Source organism: Lepidochelys kempii, chromosome 8 (genome assembly GCF_965140265.1).
Source record: "Lepidochelys kempii isolate rLepKem1 chromosome 8, rLepKem1.hap2, whole genome shotgun sequence".
Taxonomy (NCBI): Eukaryota; Metazoa; Chordata; order Testudines; family Cheloniidae; genus Lepidochelys; species Lepidochelys kempii.
This window is the reverse complement of record NC_133263.1, coordinates 10,918,181-10,941,695: the sequence shown is the minus strand read 5'-3', so window position 1 is coordinate 10,941,695 and position 23,515 is coordinate 10,918,181.

The following is a 23,515-nucleotide window of genomic DNA, read 5'->3' as shown; positions in this document are numbered from 1 at the left end:
GAGCAAGACATTTTTATGAGGGTTTTAGGATTAATTTAGAATTATGGGACTGATCTTTAATGGGGACTGCTCATAGGTGCAGGGGGCTGCCCTAGAGGAGCCATTGCAAGATGCGGGTCTTACTTTGCTTTTTTCCTAGAGATAAGCAAGGTGTATTGCCAAAATGAATACAGCCCTTTAAAACTGCAGAAGAGCTGTTTTTGGGCTCCGGAGGGATGGGTACTCAGGATGCTGCCATTTATATGAGGAATTAAAACACACTGCAGAAATACTGGTGTATCCTGAAGCAACATGATCCCCTGTCCAGTGTACTACAAGGGGAGCCTCTGTGCGTGTACCATCTACAACTCAACTGGACCGGTACATTAACTTCACCAAATGAGAAAATTCTGCAGATTAGCTGTACATAATTAATATTAGTACAAATATAGGGCATGGGGTTTCATTTCAAAAATTGGAGCTTACGGGAATATAGTCAGCAGGTTTCTATTTATGGGAAGATGGGGGCTTCAGGGAGACACTGACCGTGGCAAGTATTTGGCTTGTACAATTTCAGGTAGCTGCAGAGTCTGGATAGAGTCTGGGTTTTGACAATTGAAATTGGACTGTGACTAATTTTGAGCTGTAAGTATTTTGGAAGCGAATGTGACATTTTTGTGACAGATCTTTGTTTGACTGTCAATCTTTCTGGGAAGCATATGCTAATTTTTTTAATTTGTTATTGCAGCCCCTCCAGGGTTTTTTAAAGTGTTCTCAAACAGCACATGAGCTGGTGAGTTTTCTAAAATTTGTTATTTTAAAATTCCTGATTGAACAATTTCTGCAAATATATTTCCCCTGCTGATGGTGCATGAGCAATCTATTGTGAATATTCCATATTTTAAAACTGAGCTTTATCGGTGTGTTTGGATTGGATACACAAGTCACAAAAGTGTGTTTCTCTTTCTTGATTGGATGAGCATTTTTCTTAGATTCAGCGTGGAAAGTGGGGTGGTGTTCTATCAGAACTGTTGATACTTTATCTGGATCTGTTCACCCAGCACAGAGGAAGGAAGAAGCCCTTTCTGATCATCACCTAACCACTTACACTTAAGAGTCCTACCTTCCCCAGGTCTGAGGAAGAGCTCTGTGTAGCTCAGAAGCTTGTCTCTGTCATGGTCCAATAAAAGATATGACCTTACCCACCTTGTCTCTCTAAAATCCTGACACTTCTACAGCAACACTTCATAAGCAATGTCAGAGTGAGTAGTTTTAATGGTCCTAGCCTGCTCTCCTTTGAACATGGAGGTTCATAGAGAGAAACAAATTGAGGCCATGTCTGCGCTACAGTGGAGCTGTCATAGCCTCGATGTTTCCTACGTCGACTGGAGGGTTTTTCTGTCAAGTAGTTAATCCATCTCTGAGTGGTGGTAGCTAAATTGATGACAGAATTCTTCTGTTGACCCAGACGCATCTGTCTACACAGGGGGGTTCGGTCCACGTAACTGGCAGCGAGGACATCATTTTCCACAGGCCTGAGTGACATAGCTAGGTCGCTCTAATTTGTAAGCGTACAGGCCTAAGAGTTCCACAGACGTACAGGTTTCAGAGTAGCAGCCATGTTAGTCTGTATTCGCAAAAAGAAAAGGAGTAGTACTAGTCTGGATACTCACACATCTGCTTTGTGCTTCCAATTTCTTAGTGCCCACCTAAAGGGGACTGCTAGAAGATTTTGTGGAGACTGTGTCATTGAACCTCCTAGAGCTTACACATACAGCCAGGGACCTGTGTGTAAAGTTCAAAGTGTATGGACGCAAAGAGTGTTTTTACATTGGCTTTTAAAGATTCAGTGCTGTAAGTCAAGTCAAGGATACTAAGAGTGATAAAAGCTAACGTGTCTAAGTGACATTTGTTTCCCTGGAGTGAGGGAAGCTGATGAGCCACGAGATAGCAGGGCATATTTTCTAATATCTTTTCTCCCCATTATTTATTTTTAGTTTTGCTAAGTCTGACACTTGTCAGAGAGAGCAGAGAAAAGGAAACAGCCTGGAAAAGTCAATTTGTGCTTGGGAGAATTGTTTTGTTTTGTTTTTAAGTGTATACCAACATCAGTTAGTACTCAGGAAATAGGAGCTAGTCAAGCCGTGGCTACGCAGCGCTTTCTGCAGGGAAAACATTGCAGAATCTTATTCCATACTGACAGAGACATAATTGCATTCACATGCTTTCGGAACGCTGATGTGAGGATTCTGTGCAAAAACCAGATCTGGTGGTTATGGTGAACCTCTCTAGCCAAATATTCCCATTGGCTCAACTGCTTTGCTTACCTGAACTAGCAGCTCCAAATATGTGAATCAGCTCGGTACACTGGGCAGGCATTCAGTGTCGAATTCTTTGCTTGTATTCTTCTCATTTGAACGTTCTGACCATTGGGACAGATCCCCAACTGGTGCAAATTGGCATAGCCCCACTAAAGTCAGTCGAGAATCCAGCCTAATGTCCACGTTCAGTATTTAAGTGGAATCTCTCAGCATTCTGCCACAGGCTGCCCCTGAGAAACAAGGCTGAGATGATGCTCGGAGGAAAGAGAAGAAGGAGAAATCCTAAAAGAGGAGGTTAGTGGGCAGAGCTATTTTTATGGGTTCTACTGCTTCCGGCTCTGTGACATCACCCAGAGATCAGCGGTAGGCACCATGATTCTAGGGTGTGGCTAGCAGTCAGAAATACCCTTTGTTTAACAATGTCCAATTACCCTGAACAGAGCATATCCTTGCGCAAAGTGGTGCAAGCTCAGAGGAGGAAAGATTTTACAGATGGGCTGCTGTGTGTGCTGAAGAGTGTTCTGCACGATCGAAACATGACGGCGAGATGAGAGTATTAGAGGAACAGAAAACTACGGGAGTTCACGGTGGAATAGTTTTAATTACAGTTGTCTTTCACTCCCCAGGACATTCAAAATAGCACCAGGAAAATGCAAAGACCAATAATACAATGGTAGAGAAGGCTTGGTATAAATGCCAAAGAAATGCCTCTCACCGAGGTTTAAATAATGAAATGCAGGGAACGTACTGAAAGGCTTTACCAGGGGAATTAGAACAGATATGCTAGGGGCAGGAGAAAGGGAGAAATGGCTGTGGAAAGAGCAGTGGAAGAGCGCTAGTTTGTTTTTTCACATTTGAAAGAATAATGCCAACCATACAGGAGACAGTGACACCTAAAGAACATGTTATACATGAAGAGTTTTGGAGCCCTTAGGTGATAACTGCTATGGAAATGAAGAGAACTGTTGTTACTGATTATGCGCCCTATGTCACGTAGGCACTTACTGAGGAGGGATCCATTGTTTAATCAATTGTCCTTAGAGGCACCCGGCACTCCTTCACTGTGTCTGGTGAATTCAAATGTTCAGCTATTGCATCGTTAAAATCCCAAGGCTCTGGGCCTGGAGGAGGGACACCAGGTACTGGAACAGGAAAAAGCAAAGACCCAGAAATCTGGCTGCCATCCTAATTCAGAATCCCTTAGGGCAGTGTTTCCCAAACTTGGGATGCCACTTGTTCGGGGAAAGCCGCTGGTGGGCCAGGCCGGTTTGTTTACCTGCCAGGTCCGCAGGTTCGGCCAATCGCAGCTCCCAGTGGCCGCGGTTCACTGCTTCAGGCCAATGGGGGCTGCGGGAAGCGGCGACCAGTACGTCCCTCGGCCCACGCCGCTTCCCGTAGCCCCATTGGCCAGGCACAGCGAACCGCACCCAGTGGGAGCCGCGATCAGCCGAACCTGCGGACACGGCAGGTAAACAAACTGGCCCGGCCCACCAGGGGCTTTCCCTGAACAAGCGGTGGACCACAGTTGAGAACCACTGATCTAAAGGATTCAGGAAGCCAAATCAATTACCTTCCTTGCCATGTATTTTAATTATGTGCCTTTTGAAATATAGAAGATTATGGCCTTACTTATTTTTCCTCAGCTAGCTATTCCTCTACAGTTTGCATACAACCTGATAACTTTCTGACATGGTTATAAAACACCTGCAAACTGTCATGTATTCTTAAATTGTCAGATTTCCTAGCACAGAAGTTCCACCTGCGTCCAGCCAATGATGGTTGTTGATAGCCTGTTAAAATGCCTCTCTCTTTCTTCTCTGACAAGTTTCGGGAAAATGAATGAAATCTGTAATCCTGCATGGGAACGCAAAGGCATTAGATGATTAATTGGTTTCAAGGGTGCTACCCAGCAGTCCTTTAGACACGGCTTGAGTTGATTAATAGGTAGTTTGCAGGGGTGGGAATCACTGCTGTATTTTGTAGTGTTGTTCTATTATTAAACTATTGAAAGAGTATTGAGCCACAGACAGCTTTATATTAAACCACCAGTTCCTGTGTTTATCTGTACTGCCTGGGGATTAGAACAGTGTCTGCCACTCTGAAACGCCAACTTCCAGGCAGGGAAGAGATAATGAATACTTCATCGAAGGATCTTTAGTTCTTCCCCTTGTGCAATAATTATAGACTGAAATATTTTCTAAACAGGAAGATTTGGCTCAGCCATTGAGAGGGAATAAACAATGTGGAGCCCTCACTCCATATGGCCAAAACAGTACTGGGATGTCCAGCCAGGTCCCTGGAGCCTAGCTCGGCTAGGGGATAGGAAGCTAGGAAGAGTTGGCCTCTCCAGCCCCTCAGAGCCCTAACTGGCTTCAGAGCTGGCAGGAAATCACACCCCTAACGCCAGTTCTCCCCACATTGGATGATGGGGATGCCGGTTGAGAAGACACGCACAAAGTGCAGGAAAGGGCATGTGCTCCTGCAGCTGAAGGGATGCGGCAGGCTCAGAGTCTGAGCCCAGGGCTGGCAGAGAGGCATCAAAACAGAAGCAAGAGGAAAGAAAATAAACATCTAGGCAAGAACCTCAGCTGGAGCAAGCACTGAGTAGGGCTGAGACAATGATTATTCAACTGAAACACTCCCAGCTTTGAAGAAATGAGCACCTAACGTTACTCCTGAGCAACTGTTCCTGCCCATGGGAGCTATTACCGGCCTGTGTCTGTTGGAGGGAGGGCTACTGTGGGAACTTTTCAGAGTGGTGATGAGCAAAATATAGTAAATAAAAAATAAAATAAAATCGGCGAGTGGGACTCCAAGAACTCCTCCCTCCCTACAGGGCCCATCAACAAGACACCAGACTTCCAAATCACTTTGTAAAACAAATCCTCCAGATGTCCTGAAGTGAAGAGCTAGCTGCCATGCTGAATAATGCATATTTTGAACACATCATGCGTGTAATTTCGCTGTGTTAGTGAGTATAATTCAACACCCAGCCAAGGCGACTATATAAACATTCAGAAGCAGGAGTACCAAACCCCATTAACTCTGATTTTTGCTCACACTTGCAAGCAGCAGCATGACAACTGGACAGCAGTGAGAACTGTTCAAAGATGTCTAGATACTTCACCACCTACAAAGCAGGTAGGATCAGAGGGGCAAGACTGATCTTACCTGTGCTGCTCAGATAACTAGTAGCTTGGAAAGCAGAGTGAGGGAGATCAGTAAAGCAGTGGGGCCTTTCCACCCACCCACCACCCGCTAGCTGTCTTGTCTTTCCCACTTTTTTATAGGAACAGAAACACTAATGCAGAACAAGTCCAATTATTTTATGCGAACAAAAAAACCCTCGTTTCTCCGTTTTTTGTGAGAGGGTGGAGAGGAGCGGTAGGTTTTGTCACATTCAGTGAGAAGCAAGTTATTTGACATTAGTTCTGGGGGGCAAATATGAATATCTTTTTTCAGAAATGTCTGAAGTATCCAGGATAGAGTGCAAATCAGCTTTCCAGACTGTGTTACTGTATCTTCTGCAGCCTTGTTTTTCATGGTGAACAAAGACATAAAATACGAAAATACCAGCTCACTAATGGGACCACCCATACACTCATAGGTTTGGATAGGTACATTCCATCCCTCTCTGCCCAAACTAACAAGCCTGGTTAGTACATCTGCTGATATGCCGGTTCTGGTCAAAGGGCCTGTTCAATATCTTCTAAAGGGTGGCAGTGTGGCCTCGGGGATAGCACACCAGACCAGGACTTGAGACCGGCGCTCTATTCCTGGCTCTGCCACTGGCTTGCTGGGTGACCTTGTGCAAGACACATCACCTTTGTGCCTCAATTATCCCCATTTTACAGATGGGGATAATGATACTGACCTCCTTTCTAAAAGTGCTTTGAGAGCTACTGATGACAAGCAGTGTCTAAGCGCTAGGCATTATTAATTATTATTAGTATAATCAAGGGAAGCCCCCAAACTGATGGCTATGGCCTGTGCATACTGTAGGCTTGTACAGGTAAATAGTGTAAGGGGTTTGCTGTACCACTTCATCATTGTCTGCTTCGTGTCTACAATCTTCATGTCTATACTGAAATGCCTTTGATTATAAACACATCACCACTCCACTGAAAATCTCCATGCCCATGGATGTGTTGACAGGCTCAATGGATTTAGATCAAATATCTCTAGCATTGATTTGATGTGTTTCTTGCAGATGTCTGCTTGGAAAGTTAAAATGGGAAAATGTTTGTCCATTGCACATATTTATTTTTCTCAGGGCTGCCGGGTGTCTGGTTTTCAACCGGAATGCTCAGTCAAAAAGGGGACACTGGCGGCTCCGGTCGGGACGTTAAAAGTCCCGCTGGTGGTGCTGCAGGTCTAAGGCAGGCTAGTCCCTACCTGTCCTGGCAACACCCTGCCCCGGTCCTGAACGCAAGCTCCACACTCCCATTGGCCAGGAACTGTGGCCAGTGGGAGCTGGGAGAGGGGCGGTGCCTGCAGGCGAGAGCAGTGCACGGAGCCTCCTGGTCCCCTTCCTAGGAGCCGGACCTGCTGCTGATCGCTTCTGGGGCATAGCGCGGAGCCAGGACAGGCAGGGAGCCTGCCTTAGCCCCACTGTGCCACCTACCGGGAGCAGCCCTAGGTAAGCCCACTCCCCAACCCCCGCCCCAGCCCTGAGCCCCCCCAAACCCAGAGCCCCCTCCTGCACCCCAAACCCTTCATTCCTGGCTCCACCCCAGAGCCTGCATCACCAAACGGAGCCTTCACCACCCCCTGCAGTCACGCCCACTGCTCCAAGTGAAGACATACCCACTGTGGGAATAAATTGAAACCTTAGGCTGTCTCTAGGAAATATGTTTTACAGGATCAGGGTAGCGTTTTTCAAGTGAATTGCTATAGGTTAATTGGTTAGGATGGTTGGCTTGAGCTCTAACAGTATAATTCCAAAATATTGTCCTTTTCCCCCCTGCCAAAAAGAAGATGAGGTCCCAGGCATGCTCCATTTATGTTATAATGGATGCAGCTGTTGCATGTGGAAAAGTTTCAGAGATTCTTTCAATTTTGAATCTGGGAAAGACAAAGACAACAGAATCTGTGGATGGTGACAGTGAAAGAAACAGTGAGAGGTTGAGAACTGGGGGCTGTTATGAGAATACCCTTGATTTGGGGGGTCCAATAATGTACCTTCAGATGGGCTCCACAGAGGCATATACATCAGATACAGACACGACGGCTCAGTCTTCAATCTTACAAGGCTTAAAGCAAAAAGAAAAGTAACAGAACTACGACTAAGAGAAGCGCTCTTTGAGGATGATTGTGCCCTCCTAGCATCCAGAGAGGGAGATCGCCCAGTGCATCGTAGATTGCTTTGCTGAAGCATCAAAATGGTTTGGCCTCACAATCAACCTACAGAAACCTATGGGGTTGTATCAATCATCTTCACAGCTCTGTGCCACATCCCCCAGCGTATCGCATCTCCGTTAGTGGAAACCAACTAAAGCAAGTTGACAGGTTTACCTATCTCAGCAGCAATCCAGCAGTCTCCCATGATGGATCTCTTGACAACGACATCACGAACAGGATGCAGAAAGCTTCTCAATCATTAGGAAAGTTACATAACAGAGTCCTGAAATCCCACAAAAATAATCCTCTCAACAAAAATAAAACTTTATCATGCTTTTGTGCTTACATGTCTCCTCTACGGCTGTGAGATCTGGACACCATACAAATGGCATATCAAACAGTGAGAGGCCTTCCATATGCGGTCTCTGCGCACCATTATGGGGATCTGCAGGCAGGACAAAATTACCAACCTGGAGGTTCTCCAAAAGTCAAATGCCGCAAGCATCGAGGCCAGGCTGATAAAAGCTCAACTACGCTGGGTTGGAGACGTCTTTAGGATGCCTGAGTATCGACTCCCCAGAAAAATTTTCTATGGAGATTTGGCACAAGGACAGCGGAATGAAGGCCATCCCAGAAAGTGCTAGAAGGACAGCATCAAAAACAGCACACACTTTGGTGCAATAAAACTGAATGATCTTGAGAAGTCTGCGTTAAATAGATCAGCAGGGCAACACACAACACTCAGAGCTTTCCAAGCCTTTGAAGAGGACAGAAATAATCGATTGTTAGCTGTCAGGGGAAAACCTCATACTACTGCTATAGCTACTAAGACGCTCACCAAGGACTTTGTCTGCCCGATCTGCTCACGAACATGCACGTCACACTTTGGACTTCCAAGTCACTCCAGAATCCACAAAAAGAGAGAGCATGAAAACGTCATCGTCGAACTACACACACCATGTACCTTTGAGATTATTTGATCCATATCTTGGCTGATCCATGTCTTGGCCTTACTCTTGTTCAAGAAGCCACTGAACTATTTATCTGGGGAAAATCATCTTTTATGCTATGAAACACTATTTAGAGTTGTGGAAAGTGGCCTGGCTTAGCTGTATTGAGTACTCCACATTATTTAAACCTTTTATCCAGTTCTCAGACTGGCTCACTCATTACTGCCAAATTATCTGTATTATCAGGGATATAAACATCATTATTGAGGTTACTATTAGCTTTGCACAGAAAGATGCTCTTGACCTTTCTTCCTCTATCACATGTAACTTCTCTTAAATTACAGCTCACAGGATACATAGGTGTACTCTGCCACACTGCTAGGATTTCTGACCCGCACCTCATGCAAGAGGAATAGGAGGAAGAACTGAATTATTTGGACTTTGGGAAATTTTCATTTATTATTGAATTGTCATTTTTAATTAAGAAAAGTTTTTTGCGTCTGGAAAGATTCCTGTTTCCAGCTCTGCAGACCACATTCCAACTGCTTGAATGATGTGCATTTGAGAGATTCTCTTCTACCAGGACTAGAGGAGAGACTAGGAGAGACTGTTGGAAGGCAACCTGGTCTGCTGCTACAAAAGCTTTTGGAGTATCTCTTATGTGGGGAAAGGGCTGTGTTGTACTAGTCTAATCCATGTAAAGTGCACCCAGGTATGGCAGAGATGGACACCTCATACATGTGTGTAACAGTACTATTAACATCTGGAGGAGACATCAAGAGAACCTGCTTGTTCTGGGAGGTACCAAAGGTGTGATTCTGCTCGCCACTCCAAAAAAGTTATTCCCACTTTACCCTGGTGTGAGAAGAGAGCCAGGCCCCAGGCATTTTGCGGATGAGTCCATGCAGCAGATTCTCCACTTTTGAACCTCATGTAGTGATGCACATTTGGAAAAGTGGGTCTAAAGTCTAAAAATCCACCCCCGACCTGAGTGGCAAGTTCTGATTTGGTGGCGTTCTGTGCATGTGAAAAAGACAACACAAAGTGCAAGGCAGTGAAGGATTTGGCCAATGAGACTAAGGCATTCTCTCAGTTGCTAGCCTGACACTAACAAAACAAACAAAAAAACCCTGCTAGAAATTGCACCAGAGGCAAACGAAGCATACAAAGAAACATCAGCTCCACAGCCAACAAAAAGACATTACAATTTTTCCTAACTGCTTGATGTTAGAATACAGTTTAAAGTATTTACTAAACACTGGTCAGATTCTTGCAGCTGCATGTCTACTTAAGGCACTTTGAAGTGTTGCTACAATTAGCCAACGAAAAATCCTGCAAGAGCTGAGTGTAGAAAGAAGAGTTTTGTTTCAGGCAGCTTTGGTTTACCTTTCATAGCCCATCCTTGGGACAGGCTGAGCAGCTGCACCTCAGCTACATTACTGATTCATGCACACAACCCGCTGCAACAGAACAAAACCAAGCTTGTGCATTTGAAACTTAAGATTTCTCCTCATTCCTGTACTTCCCAGACTGACTTCTCGTCTCCCTTCTGTCACTATTAGATGTTACTTTAATAAACCATACAGAAACCCCAAAGCCACTGTATATTGCATACATCCACCTGAGCCCGACTTAATCAACTTAAGTATCCAAGGTGGAATTTTCGGAAGTGCCTAAGTGCTTTAAGATTATAAATCCCATTGATAGTAAAGGGACTTGTGCTCCTACGGCTAGGCATGTCTAAAAATCCTGCCCTTAAAACACTTACCTTGCTAAAATAAGAGAGAGTGCCCATTCCTCACGCTGGCTGCGCTTGACAATCTTGTGAAAACACATGTCTATGAATGAACAGACCTACCAGTCACCCCAAGAGAAAGTCAAATAATGCAGCAAACTAATCAACAGAACAAATGAATGGGCCTCCTCCAGGGGTGAAAGTAAGTCGAGTGACTTACCGGTACTCTGGGGCCAGCTGTGGCCCCCAGAAGGGGCGGGACCTAGTGCGGAAGGGGCGGGGTTGAGGGGGTCAGAGCCAGCCCCAGCCCACCCTGTAAGGTAAGTGCCCCCCCTCTGGGGTAGCAGCAGCAGCCCAGGACTCCGGGGGCTATTTAAAGGGCCCGGGGCTCCCCTCTTCTACCACCCTGGCCCTTTAAATAGCCGCGGGAGCCCTGGAGTAGCGGCGGCGGGACTCCAGTGGCTATTTAAAGGGCTCGGGTGGTAGAAGCAGGGGAGCCCCAGGCCCTTTAAATAGCTGCCGGAGCCCTGCAGCCGCTACCCCAGGGCTCTGGAGGCAATTTAAAGGGCCTGGGGCTCCAGCCACTGCTGGGAGCCCCAGGCCCTTTAAATTGCCCCCTGGGGAAGCCAGGCTGCCCCAGTACGGCACACCGGCTCTTGCCGGTACACCGTACTGGCTTACTTTCACCTCTGACCTCCTCGCAAAATCCCTACTGGAATCCCGCACCATCCCTCCGCAGCTCTGACGGAGCAAGGGGGGAAAGATGGGCCTTGCAGCTCGCACCAAAGATCAACAAACTAGGCTGTTACTGACCAAGAACAGAGGTAAGTTTCTAAGGCTCAGGGCTTTGCTGGCCACCCCTCTTCCTTTCACACAAATGGGGACTCAGGTGTATTGTGGGATTATTGCACGTTAGGTTAACCAATTCACTTTGATAGGCCACAGACACAACCCATCCTTGGGACACTTCCCTGTGATAGGCCACAGACACAACCCATCCTTGGGACACTTCCCTGGGGGGGCTAACACAGTTTCTAGGTTTGGGGTTTAGGAACTAGTTCCACCACACCCGTGAGGCAAGGGCCTTGCCAGGGCTAGGTTCCAGTCTATGTCTAGGGGGTCCTTTCTAAACTAAATAAAGCACATGGCTCAAGCAAGCCCCCACCCAACATCTTATTCTGTCCCAGTTTAAGGAACTTAAAATGTAACACACACCCTAGTCACCGTCCCAGGTGTTTCCTCCTCCCTCAGAGGCAGTCAGGAGTCTTTGGGAATACGAACCACAACCACCTTTTCTTTGAGAAAAACCCAGTAAGCACATATTTACCCCAAAATAGAAATGAGCAGAACCTAAGCAGCGCCTGAGGGGGCTGACTGGCCCAACAGTCCCCATTCTCAATTGCCCAGCTTGTTGGGGCACAGCATGTAGTGACAAGACAAACCCCACACATCTGAAATTCACTCATAAATCCAAATTGGCTCAGTGGCGGTCGTGCTGGTTCCGGCTGCTGGCTCTCCTGTATGGATAGGCTCCTATCCAATGATGCACACCCTACCTCGTCCTGCTGCAGATTGCAACTAGCTGATCTGGCTTTGCAAAGTCAGCTCCATCTGCTTAGCTACTGCTGAGTCTGGTTTGGCTTTGCAAAGTCAACTCCAACCACTTCAGCTGCTGCCCCGATGCACTGCTACGGCTGATGGGAGTTGTAGTTCACCTGCCTCATGCACCATCCTCTTCTCTGGGTTGGGTTCCCGAACTCTACTACATTTCCCATGATGCACCAGGCCAGGGATCCTCATCATGCACCTTGGTAGCACAGCAAGAGTAGAAACCAAGTTGTATCGTGGGAGAGATGGGGGCCTAACCCACAGAGGAGAATGGGGCAGCCAAACTACAGCACCCTTGAGGCAATGTGATGGCATTTCCAAATCAAAAATGTTTATTTTCAGCCAAACATTTTTGGTTTTTGGCCAAAAGGTTTTGGTTCTTGGATGAAAATTTCAATTTTTGATTTTTCAATAAAAAATTAATTTTTCCACAAACCCATCCCCCACCTCTCCATTTTCTGACCAGTTCACAATAGATAGGCATGGAGGGACTCATTAAAGAGGGATTTTTTCAGTTAAAACCTCTAGTTTATATAATACCTTTGTAGGTTTCAATTTAATCTTCATAATTAGCTTAACATACACTTGGGGGGGGGGGTTGTTTTTTTTGTAAATCAGCCACTCTCATTGGATGGGTCACTCAAAATTAAGACCTCTTGGTTGTTGCCGAAGTCTCTTTCTATTTGTGCCCCTCTATCCTGCTGGGATTATTGCTCCTGATGAGGCATCTGCTATTCGATCACTGTTGTCCTTTATCTGACGTCAATAACAGTATTTTCAGGACTCAAGTGCTGCCACATGGTGAGCGTACCACCCACTGACATACGCTTTGACCCCCCCCAGGAAGGAAATTGATGGCCTCAGTCTCAATAATGTCATACCCTAATCCATCCAGTATGCTTCATTTTCTGATTGCTCTGAGAACCGTGACATGTGCAACACTCAGGGATTAAAAAATAAAATGCCAAGTGAAAGTCACTAAAAAGTGAGCTCACCCAATGATCTGAAAAATGCAAATAGCTGAGATCCTCAGTGGAGCTGTCTGCTTCAGGAGATTAGGGTGGCTTTATGCATAGTTTTTTACAGTGTTCTCATTCTTTCGTGGCTGGCTTGAGATCTGATTGACAAAGTCAAGTGGTGATAAGGTGGATGAGGTAATATCTTTTACTGAACCAACTTGTGTTGGTGAGAGAGACACACTTTCAAGCCTCAAGATCTGAAGAAGAGCTCTGTGTGGCTTGATAGCGTGTCTCTCTCACCAACACAAGTTGATCTAATAAAATATATTACCTCCCCCACCTTGTCTCGCTAATATCCTGGGACTGACATGGCTACAACTACACCACACACAAAGTCAAACGGTGTCGCTTTTAAGGACACACATGAGTAGAATTTGTTTAGTTTTTCACTTTATGAAGGGACACAATCAACTCAACATCTCCTCTCTCTGCCTGGTCCCACTCCTACCTTTGCAGATCTGGCACCCTGAAAGTGAAACAGGTCATAAACAAAAGTGTAACTTCACTGAGCTTTAGCCTCCAAGTCGAAATAAGGGCAAATTAAAATTCTCTCCCTTTAAATAGTATAAGATGCTATTGAGTTTCTTTACTGTGTATGGTTTTTGTGTGTGGAGCTTTAATATGCTCCTACATTGTAGTAGTATTAATTTGTATTTTGTTAGCACAGAGGGGAGTCATAGATCAGGACCCCATTGTGTTAAGCACTGTTCAGACACAGACCAACAAGACAGCCTCTGCCCTGAGAAGTTCACAAGCTCTTTATTTATCTGCATCACACTGCGATTACATATCTTGCAGCTGATGAGGTTTTATGGTTATGGAACAAAACCAACATTGTGACTCGCAGCCTGTGTGGCCAAGCTGCAGAGTGTTTGCTGCCGTTAGCATTCTAAGATCACATGGCTAGTGCCTCAGAGAGCGCTGGGCACCACTCAGAAAGGTACAGCGAGGAGAGTGCAAAGGTACCGTTGGTCCATGGACCCCTCTGATCAATTCTGGGGCTACCCTGCCCTGATCAGGAACACAGGCAGATTAATGCACCCCAAGGCCCCTAAATGCACCACAGTACAGAGATTCCTAGGACTCTCCTGCTATGGGCCTGCACTGCACCATAGCCCCACCCCTTATGGAGTGGCCACGGGTGTGGTGGTTCTCCCCTCCCAGAGTGGCGGGGGAAGTGTCACTGGGCCCCCTTCTTCTACTCAAACAGCAGCAGTAGGGCCCCTCTCAACAGATGCAGCCACTTTACCCCGCAAGATTTACCCCAGCAGCCAGGGTACCTGCTTGGCTGGGTGATCTGAGCCTGCTGCATTCTTCTTCTCTTGCCACATGCAGAGTCCTTTGCCGAGGGGGGTGTTGACAGGGCTTGTGTGTCAGGCTGTCTGCAAACTCAGGCAGCTGCTACAGCATCAGTGACACATGGTTCACATTTTCAAATATTTCTTCACTAATTTGAGGGCATTTTAAAATGAAAGCTGAGATTTTGATGTCATCAGGTGACCCCGGGAGCTGGATCTCTAGGCATCAGCAGATGGTACCTTTGCCCTAAGCTGTCACTGGTCAGGGCTGTTCCCCAGTAGAGTGTGCTGCAAAAACCCAGGGCACAGGAAAACCCCAGTCATGCCTCCCCTATGCAGCCAGCTGGTAGAGGGCTTGGCATAGAAGCCTTGTGCTGCTCAAGGAACCATGAACACAGGGGACATCTTCCGGGGGGCCGAGTCTGCTGACTCCTTTGTACCACTGCAGAAGTGCAAAGTAGCCAAAGCACAGCCCAGGTCAAGGCCATAGACGTTTAGAATGAAATTGACCCCCAGTGCCCATGGCCTCTTCAATGCCCCAGGCACCAATTAAGCCCTTAAAGCCACAGAATTAATAATTAGAAAATGACTAACTAGCGAAAGTATTAACTGACTTGTTATTTATTAATTCACATTTTAAAACCCCCCAGATCCTTCTTTACCCCGCTGATGAAGTCTGCTCAGAGGCTCATGTAACTTTATTAAATACACTTAAGCAAATACACTGTTATTAAAGCAGTTGTAGCTCCACAGTCAATCTATTTATTTTATTCCCCCTGGGTAATATCCTCCCCACCCCCCTTGGTTGGCTTTACTTTTTAATTAAAAGTATACATAAGCTGGATCTCAGTGTCAATAGGGGGACATAATTTTTTTAAACTGTCAAACAGATTTATGTATCTGTTCCTGACATGCAAATTGATTTATGCTTGTGTTCTCCGAAGAACTTCTAGTATCTGTGCTGGACAGATGGACTGGATGTCATACCTCCAAAACACGTGCATGACCTGTAGAAAGAAACGATGGATTGTCTTATAGCTGCGGCATTGGATTGGGATTCAAGAACTGTGGGTTCAATCCCCGTTTCCTCTGAGACCTTGGGCAAATCCCTCCATTACTCTGTGCCTGAGTTCCCCATCTCTAAATTGGGGATAATAATACTTTCTTTCTCCCATCCTTTGGGAGTCTTTTCTATGAAAATCCTCAGCTCTTTGGGGCAGGGACTATCTTATTATGCATATATCTAGTGGCAAGATCAGGGCCCCACTGTTCTAGGTTTGGGTTCCTAGCTGCTAGGGTAATGCAAATAATAAGCACAGCTAGTTACACACTAGCATGTAGATTCCAGTCATCAGCCGATGAGTCTTCCTGGTTTACTCACATCTGGGAACTCTGTAAAACGTATAAGGGATGGTATTTTCCCCACATCCTCAGTCACTGAGGACAGAGAGAAGGTTCATTACATTGCATGATGAATATACAACTGCTACAACACGTAGGTCAGGTGCTGCCCCTTCTATGACACTTATATTTAGGTATCACTCACTTCGCAGATATTCTGCTTTCCTAGGGGATTGTGTGTGTGTATATCGTGGCAGAGCTCCGAGCTTGTCTCCGGGGGTCCCGCGCTTCCAGGCGGTTTAGGCTAGCTTCAGAGGCTCACTGCAACCCTCCACGTAGCCCTTCTCTCTCTAGGGCCAGAGATACAGTCTACTGAGCCCTTTTCATCATAAGCCAGCAAGGAGGTTGGTGAGGGAATTCCCACAGTCTCTGTTGCTCCTACAGCCTCATGCCAAAACAGTTTAACCTCCTGTCCTGACAGGGGCCTGTTTTCCCCTCCCAGGAGGTGTTTCTGTAGTGGTGGGTTGGGGGGAACCCGGGCCCGCCCTCTACTCTGGGCTCTGGCCCAGGGACCCTAATGGTAGCAGCTGTTGGCAGCCAACCTTTTACTGCCAGAGTTGCTACATTTTCCTGGGCCACTTCCCCACAGCTCTCCTGCTTCACCCTTACCTTAGGGCTCCCTTACTAATGATTTGAGGGTGTCTTCATTAACCAGCTCTTTGGCCACACTTCCGCTCTTCTCTGCCTGACTGGAGTGAGCCCTTTTATATTATCAGAGGGGCCCTAATTAGAGTTAGTGGTCACATTAGCTTAATGGCCTCACCTGACTCTTTGCAGGTTAATTGGTGTCAGGTGTTCTCATTAGCCTGGAGCAGCCCCTGCTCTGGTCAGTCAGGGAACAGAAAACTGGTCAGGGAACAGAAAACTGTTAACCCAGTGGCCAGTATATCTGCCTTCTCCTACTCTGCTGTACCCAGCTGGCCTGGGTCTATCACAATACACACACACACACACACACACATACCTGTAGAGGAGGAAGGAAAATAAATTAATTTTACTTTGACAGGGGATAGGTCTTTATGGCCATTTTGTCTTATTGAGTTTATAGAGGATTGTGTTATCATTATTTGTCTGTTATATTACAGCAGCTCCTGGAGGTGTCAGTCAATTGTGCTAAGCCCTGTACAAATATGTCGTACTGAGCCAGCCTCTGACCTGTGTCTAGGTTAATAACAAGATGTAATGACAGGTGGATGAAACTACACAATGGGCAGGAAGGGGGAGAGATAACAATACTAGGAACATGTGGTCACGCACACAGTGGAGTTGCTACCAGCACAGCTGTTACTGGGTTCTAGCCAGAGTACGGGCAAAATGCTTTTATGGCTGTAACAAAATCACGAGCATGCATTAAAGACTCTAGAACCTTCGGTCTCCCTCTAAAAGACATGGGGACTTTATACAGGGCAGATTTATTGACCTTGACTGCACTGTTCCCTCTAAGCTGTGCGCGCGCACCCAGATCCTAAACCCCACGCACACGGCGAAACACCGCACGCACAAACATTTGCACAGAAGCACAAAAATTTGCACAGGAGAAATTTTTTGCGCACACGGCCTGTCAAAAATTAGAGAGAACATTGCTTGACTACCCCTTTCAGCCTTTTGTTGCCCAGCTACTGAGCATTCAGGGAGGTGATTCTGAGTCAAGCTGAGAGAAAGGGTGAAACACCCAGCGGCTTGCTAGTGCCATTGGATTGTCTCCCATGCATAATTTCTTTCTAGAAAGGTAATTCAGAGTCTAATTGCATCTGACAGTTCAGTGCCTCTCAAACCAGCACACTGTATTGATACGGCTCTTCACTGAATAAAGCTCAGTCTCTCAGTTCCTCTTCTTATTGCATAACACAAGTGAGCTAAAGCAAATAGGCCTGGGCCAGATCCTCTCCGGCTATACATCTGCACAGCTCCATTGACTCTCCCGGTGCTCTGCTGATTGTCCCCGGTTGAGAATCCCTAACCTCTGTGGGCAGTACGTACTGTTCCTGTAAACTTGTCAGCAACGGTCCTGTAGTTCACCAAGTATCTATTGATTAGTATGAAATCCCATGAACACTGTCTGTCTCTCAGTCAATTCCTTAATAGACTGTCTTTCTGATTTTCTTTGTTCAGGTCTGGGGCTGTCCATAATCTCTTACATTTTTTTAATTAAGCCAGTCTTCTTTGGCTCTCTGAAGATGCCTTTCTCTGGTAGATTATTTTAAATAAGCCAGGCTCTGGCTCACTTTTCTAGGCACTCGCCCATGCTGCTGTTATTGCTCTGATATGATGCTTTAGGTAGAATCATAGGCAAGGTTGCTCCTGTCTCAAGTCCAAGGGCAAAATTCACCTCAAACTAAAGATATAGTAGTAAAATATAAAGACCATATTTACCAGTCTCACGTTGGGGCCTGATCCTGTGCAGCTGAAGCCAAAGCTCCCATTGACATCCATGGTACAGCACTGAGCCATTAGAGCCGCTCAGTTCATCCTTTAGCACCCCCTAGTGGCCTGTGCCTTTTTTTTTCAGTTAGTCTCACATTTAACTTGAAATTAACTACAGCTGCTTTGTTTCAGATGGAACAGAGCACTGATGTTTGTGGCAGCTTTCCTCATAAACTGCTCTTTTTTAAAAAATTAGTTGATTAGTTTAAAGAAACAGTGGGCCTTCTGATTGTGCCGTTTTTTTTAAAGTTATTTTGTTCCTTGGCAGGCATAAAAGTATAAAAGAATACAGTGATCCACTAATTGGCTAGTTTGTGATGCTTCAACGTTTTAATTTTGTCTCACTATTTCATTTCCAGCTTGTTTTGCCTGCAGACCTAGTAACCTACAGTAGCATCTTGCAAAGAACGAACGAGGCACCTTTGCAGAGGTGACTTTCGTTTTGTCTACTGTTACTCTGCTAGACTGGAGAGCCACGTCTAGTGGTGGGACTTCCTGTGCCACCTCCAGTCAGCGGGGGCTGAAGCATGAGCAGCCATGGGACGCAGGGCAGCTGGTTGAGGCCCTAAGCTGGGGAATGTGGAGTGACAATGCCTAGGTTGGGGCAGGGGTGCATGACCTGTAGGGGGCAGGGGAGAACAAGTGAGGATTAAGGGGGCCAAGGGCACAAAGCAGAGGGCGGTTATTGCATGCATTCTGGCTCAACTACAACATAGTACTGGAACAGTAAAAAGAATGAGGAGGACTTGTGGCACCTTAGAGACTAACAAATTTATTTGGGCATAAGCTCTCATGAGTTAAAACCCACTTCATCAGATGCATGGAGCAGTGTTGTAGTATGTTCCAACTCAGCGCTCGCCGTGAACTGGTACAGCACTGGCCAGGTTACTGAACTAGATGGATCAGGGGTCTAATCCAGTACAAAGATTCCTATGTGCTACTCACTCATGGGGAGGAGGTGGGCGGGGCGGGGGGAGTGCAGCAGAGACACGCAACAACAGTAAGAGATAAGAACATGCAGCTTGTCTCTCTGATGCTTGCAATTTAGTTGCTGGAAAAATCACAATCATTCAAGACCCAGCTAACCAGGTTTGTCTTATTCTTGTAATCAGAGCTAAGAAAATGATTCTCAGAGAATAAAGTAGGTGATGCCTTTAGCTTCTCTTTCTGCTTGGGGGATGTCTGCAAATAACTTGTGATTTCCTCAGCTGCATTCCACTGTTGTCATCATGAATGACTATGAAGTGCTACTGGGAATGGCAATAGCTCGTCAGTGGGCTGGAGAGCTAGTGAGACTGATTCTACAGCGGGTAGTTGGAGCACTCACTCCTCTGGGAGAAGGGAGCCCCGCATTCCAGTTCTTGCACACCAATGAACCTAAAAAATGGAACAGCTTCAAAAGGGGAGAAGGAGCATGCTCCATCCCTGAATATCCCATAGCCTGGTGGCTAGGGCAGCATCCTGCAATGTGACAAACCCAGGTTCAGATCCCTTTTCCATATCAGGCAGAGGGGGGAGTTTTGAAGTGCCATGTCCCAGGGAGTGCGCTCACGACTAGGCTAAAGGTCATAATGGAGGTGCCTGCTTCTGCTGTTTTGTGACTATTTTGGCTGAAACAAAACATTTAAGTTTGTCCCAGAATTGTTCAGGCTGTTTGACTCACTGAAACATTTACAAAAATGTCATTTTCAGTTTGATCCAAAAATGAAACCTTTTTGTTTCCAATTTCTCCAAATTTGCCAGTGAACCAAAACATTTATTCTTCACCCAGCTCTCCTGGGGACACAGGCTCTCGAAGGGAGGAAAAGCAGGTCCTCAACCCCTGTCAGACCTGCTGAATGATAAGTAGTAGGTATACAGAGTGTAGTGTCACCAGGATTCATCGGCGGGGGGAGGGGGAAATCCCAAGACTCAGCCCAAGATAGGTACGGGCAAAAGGGCCAAGAACTGAGAGGCCTGCACTCAGAGCAACCAGAATGGGGGCAGAGGTGCAGCTAGCCCCCATTTGTGACAACTATTAAAAAACCCCCAACAATCCTGCTTCTCCTTTCAGACAAATGCACATGGTGGGGTGGGAGAGAGCGGGAGGCACAAGGGAGAGACACAACAACAGTAAGAGATAAGAACAGGCAGCTTGTTTCTCTGAAACTTGCAACTGTACTAGCTGGAAAAAAAACCCACAGGCAAAGCGTATCACTCAAGACCCAGTTAACCACTATGGGACCTGGCAAACTTTTACCAGAACAAGCCACTGTTTATAGCTTTCAGAGTAACAGCCGTGTTAGTCTGTATTCGCAAAAAGAAAAGGAGTACTTTTGGCACCTTAGAGACTAACCAATTTATTTGAGCATAAGCTTTCGTGAGCTACAGCTCACTTCATCGGATGCATACTGTGGAAAGTTTAGAAGATCTTATTATATACACACAAAGCATGAAAAAATACCTCCTCCCACCCCACTCTCCTGCTGGTAATAGCTTACCTAAAGTGATCACTCTCCTTACAACATTCCACACAAAGATGGACTACAAGCCATCAAGAACACTATCCCCTATAATGTCACGGCTAACCTGGTGGCTGAACTTTGTGACTTTGTCCTTACCCATAACTATTTTACATTTGGGGACAATGTATACCTTCAGGTCAGCGACACTGCTATGGGTACCCACATGGCCTCACAGTATGCCAACATTTTTATGGCTGATTTAGAACAACGCTTCCTCAGCTCTCGTCCCCTAACGCCCCTACTCTACTTGCGCTATATTGATGACATCTTCATCATCTGGACCCATGGAAAAGAAGCCCTTGAGGAATTCCACCATGATTTCAACAATTTCCATCCCACCATCAACCTCAGCCTGGTCCAGTCCACACAAGAGATCCACTTCCTGGACACTACAGTGCTAATAAACGATGGTCACATAAACACCACCCTATACCAGAAACCTACTGACCGCTATTCCTACCTACGTGCCTCCAGCTTTCACCCTGACCACACCACACGATCCATCGTCTACAGCCAAGCTCTGCGATACAACCGCATTTGCTCCAACCCCTCAGACAGAGACAGACACCTACAAGATCTCTATCAAGCATTCTTACAACTACAATACCCACCTGCGGAAGTGAAGAAACAGATTGATAGAGCCAGAAGAGTTCCCAGAAGTCAATACTACAGGACAGGCCTAACAAAGAAAATAACAGAACGCCACTAGCCATCACCTTCAGCCCCCAACTAAAACCCCTCCAACGCATTATTAAGGATCTACAACCTATCCTGAAGGATGACCCAACACTCTCACAAATCTTGGGAGACAGGCCAGTCCTTGCCTACAGACAGCCCCCCAACCTGAAGCAAATACTCACCAGCAACCACATACCACACAACAGAACCACTAACCCAGGAATCTATCCTTGCAACAAAGCCCGTTGCCAACTGTGCCCACATATCTATTCGGGGACACCATCACAGGGCCTAATAACATCAGCCACACTATCAGAGGCTGCCCCTCTGCCATGTACATTGGTCAAACTGGACAGTCTCTACATAAAAGAGTAAATGGACACAAATCAGATGTCAAGAATGATAACATTCATAAACCAGTCAGAGAACACTTCAATCTCTCTGGTCACGTGATTACAGACATGAAAGTCGCTATTTTACAACAAAAACACTTCAAATCCAGACTCCAGCAAGAAACTGCTGAATTGGAATTCATTTGCAAATTGGATACAATTAACTTAGGCTTGAATAGAGACTGGGAGTGGCTTAGTCATTATGCAAGGTAACCTATTTCCCCTTGTTTTTCCTACCCTCCCACCCCCCCGACATTCTTGTTAAACCCTGGATTTGTGCTGGAAATGGCCCACCTTGATTATCATACACAATGTAAGGAGAGTGGTCACTTTGGATAAGCTATTACCAGCAGGAGAGTGAGTTTGTGTGTGCGGGGGGTGAGAAAACCTGGATTTTTGCTGGAAATGGCCCAACTTGATTATCATACACATTGTAAGGAGAGTGATCACTTTAGATAAGCTATTACCAGCAGGAGAGTGGGGTGGGAGGAGGTATTTTTTCATGCTTTGTGTGTATATAATAAGATCTTCTAAACTTTCCACAGCATGCATCCAATGAAGTGAGCTGTAGCTCACGAAAGCTTATGCTCAAATAAATTGGTTAGTCTCTAAGGTGCCACAAGTACTCCTTTTCTTTTTGTTTATAGTTTGCCTTTCTGGTCACAGCAAAATGATGCAAGGTTAGATTTGTCCTGACTGGCTAATCCAGACCCTTATTAAATAGAAGACAAAAGGAAGAGAGAAAAGGGAGGGAGAAGAAGGCAAGCAAAGAAATGGAGCCACTGGGCAAGAGAAATAGCAGGAATTTCAGAGTCACATCTCAGGACAAAGCCCTGGAGATAGTGATGTCATCTAGGTCCTTCTTTTTTGTTGGTCTGGACAAAATTACAGAGGCTTCAGCAAATGGTGAGACTCTCAATGTCCAAGTGGTTCTTCAGTATAGATCCATTCCCTAGGGACCTTATTCAGGGAGACGTTCTCCACCCATATCAGTGGTAGATCTTCTGGTTCTGCTAAATCCCTGGTGATGGTGTCGAGGCCAGTGATGGTGTCATTGAGCTGTCCTTTGCCATAGCTCCAGAGCATGTGCTGCCATGTCCACTCTCAGTCAAGGAGGTTTATTTCCTTGACCAAGGTTATCAAACAAACAAGAAACAATCTTAATTCAGTCCTTGGGCCTCTGCTCCAGGCAGCTTCCCAGCCTCAGTCAGATCTCCTCCCTTCCTGGGGCAGCATCTGCAGGGCTGCTTCCCTGAGCCCTTAGCCCCTTGCTCCAGCACCCCATTACAGGGGCTAGCTCCACTCCAGCATGGTTTCTCCTCCCCAGGGCTCAGCCTGTCTCAATCCTTCCTCCTCCAGCTGCCCACTAGCAGCCCTGTAAAGGCCCAGGTGTAGCCCAACCCTCTTTAATTAGCTGGATTGGATTCACCTGATGTGGTCCAGGGGGCACTGGGCTTAATCTATTTAAAGGGACCGGCTACCTTGAGACAAATGGGTGATACTGGCCAGGAAGGTTTTGGCAAAGAGCAGGCAAAGTTTCACAAACATTTACATTATTCCCCCCAGACCATGTTTTTCAACCAGCTCCTCCTAAAACACAAGAAAGAGGCTAAGTGCTTTTGGCAAAGAAGTACTGCCCCAAAGGGATGGCATTGCTATCCATCACCAACTGATTGAGACAAATGTACAGTGATCCATATACCCACCCACTTCCACTCACCTTAATGTTTAAGTTTTCAAGCATTTGCTCCTTTGCTATATTTTTCAGCCAAACCATCTGTGACAAAAAGTTTGGCTTTTAAATGAAAAGAAACTTGTTTTGATTCAATTCAAATCATATTTAAAGGAAAAAATTTTTGTTCTCTT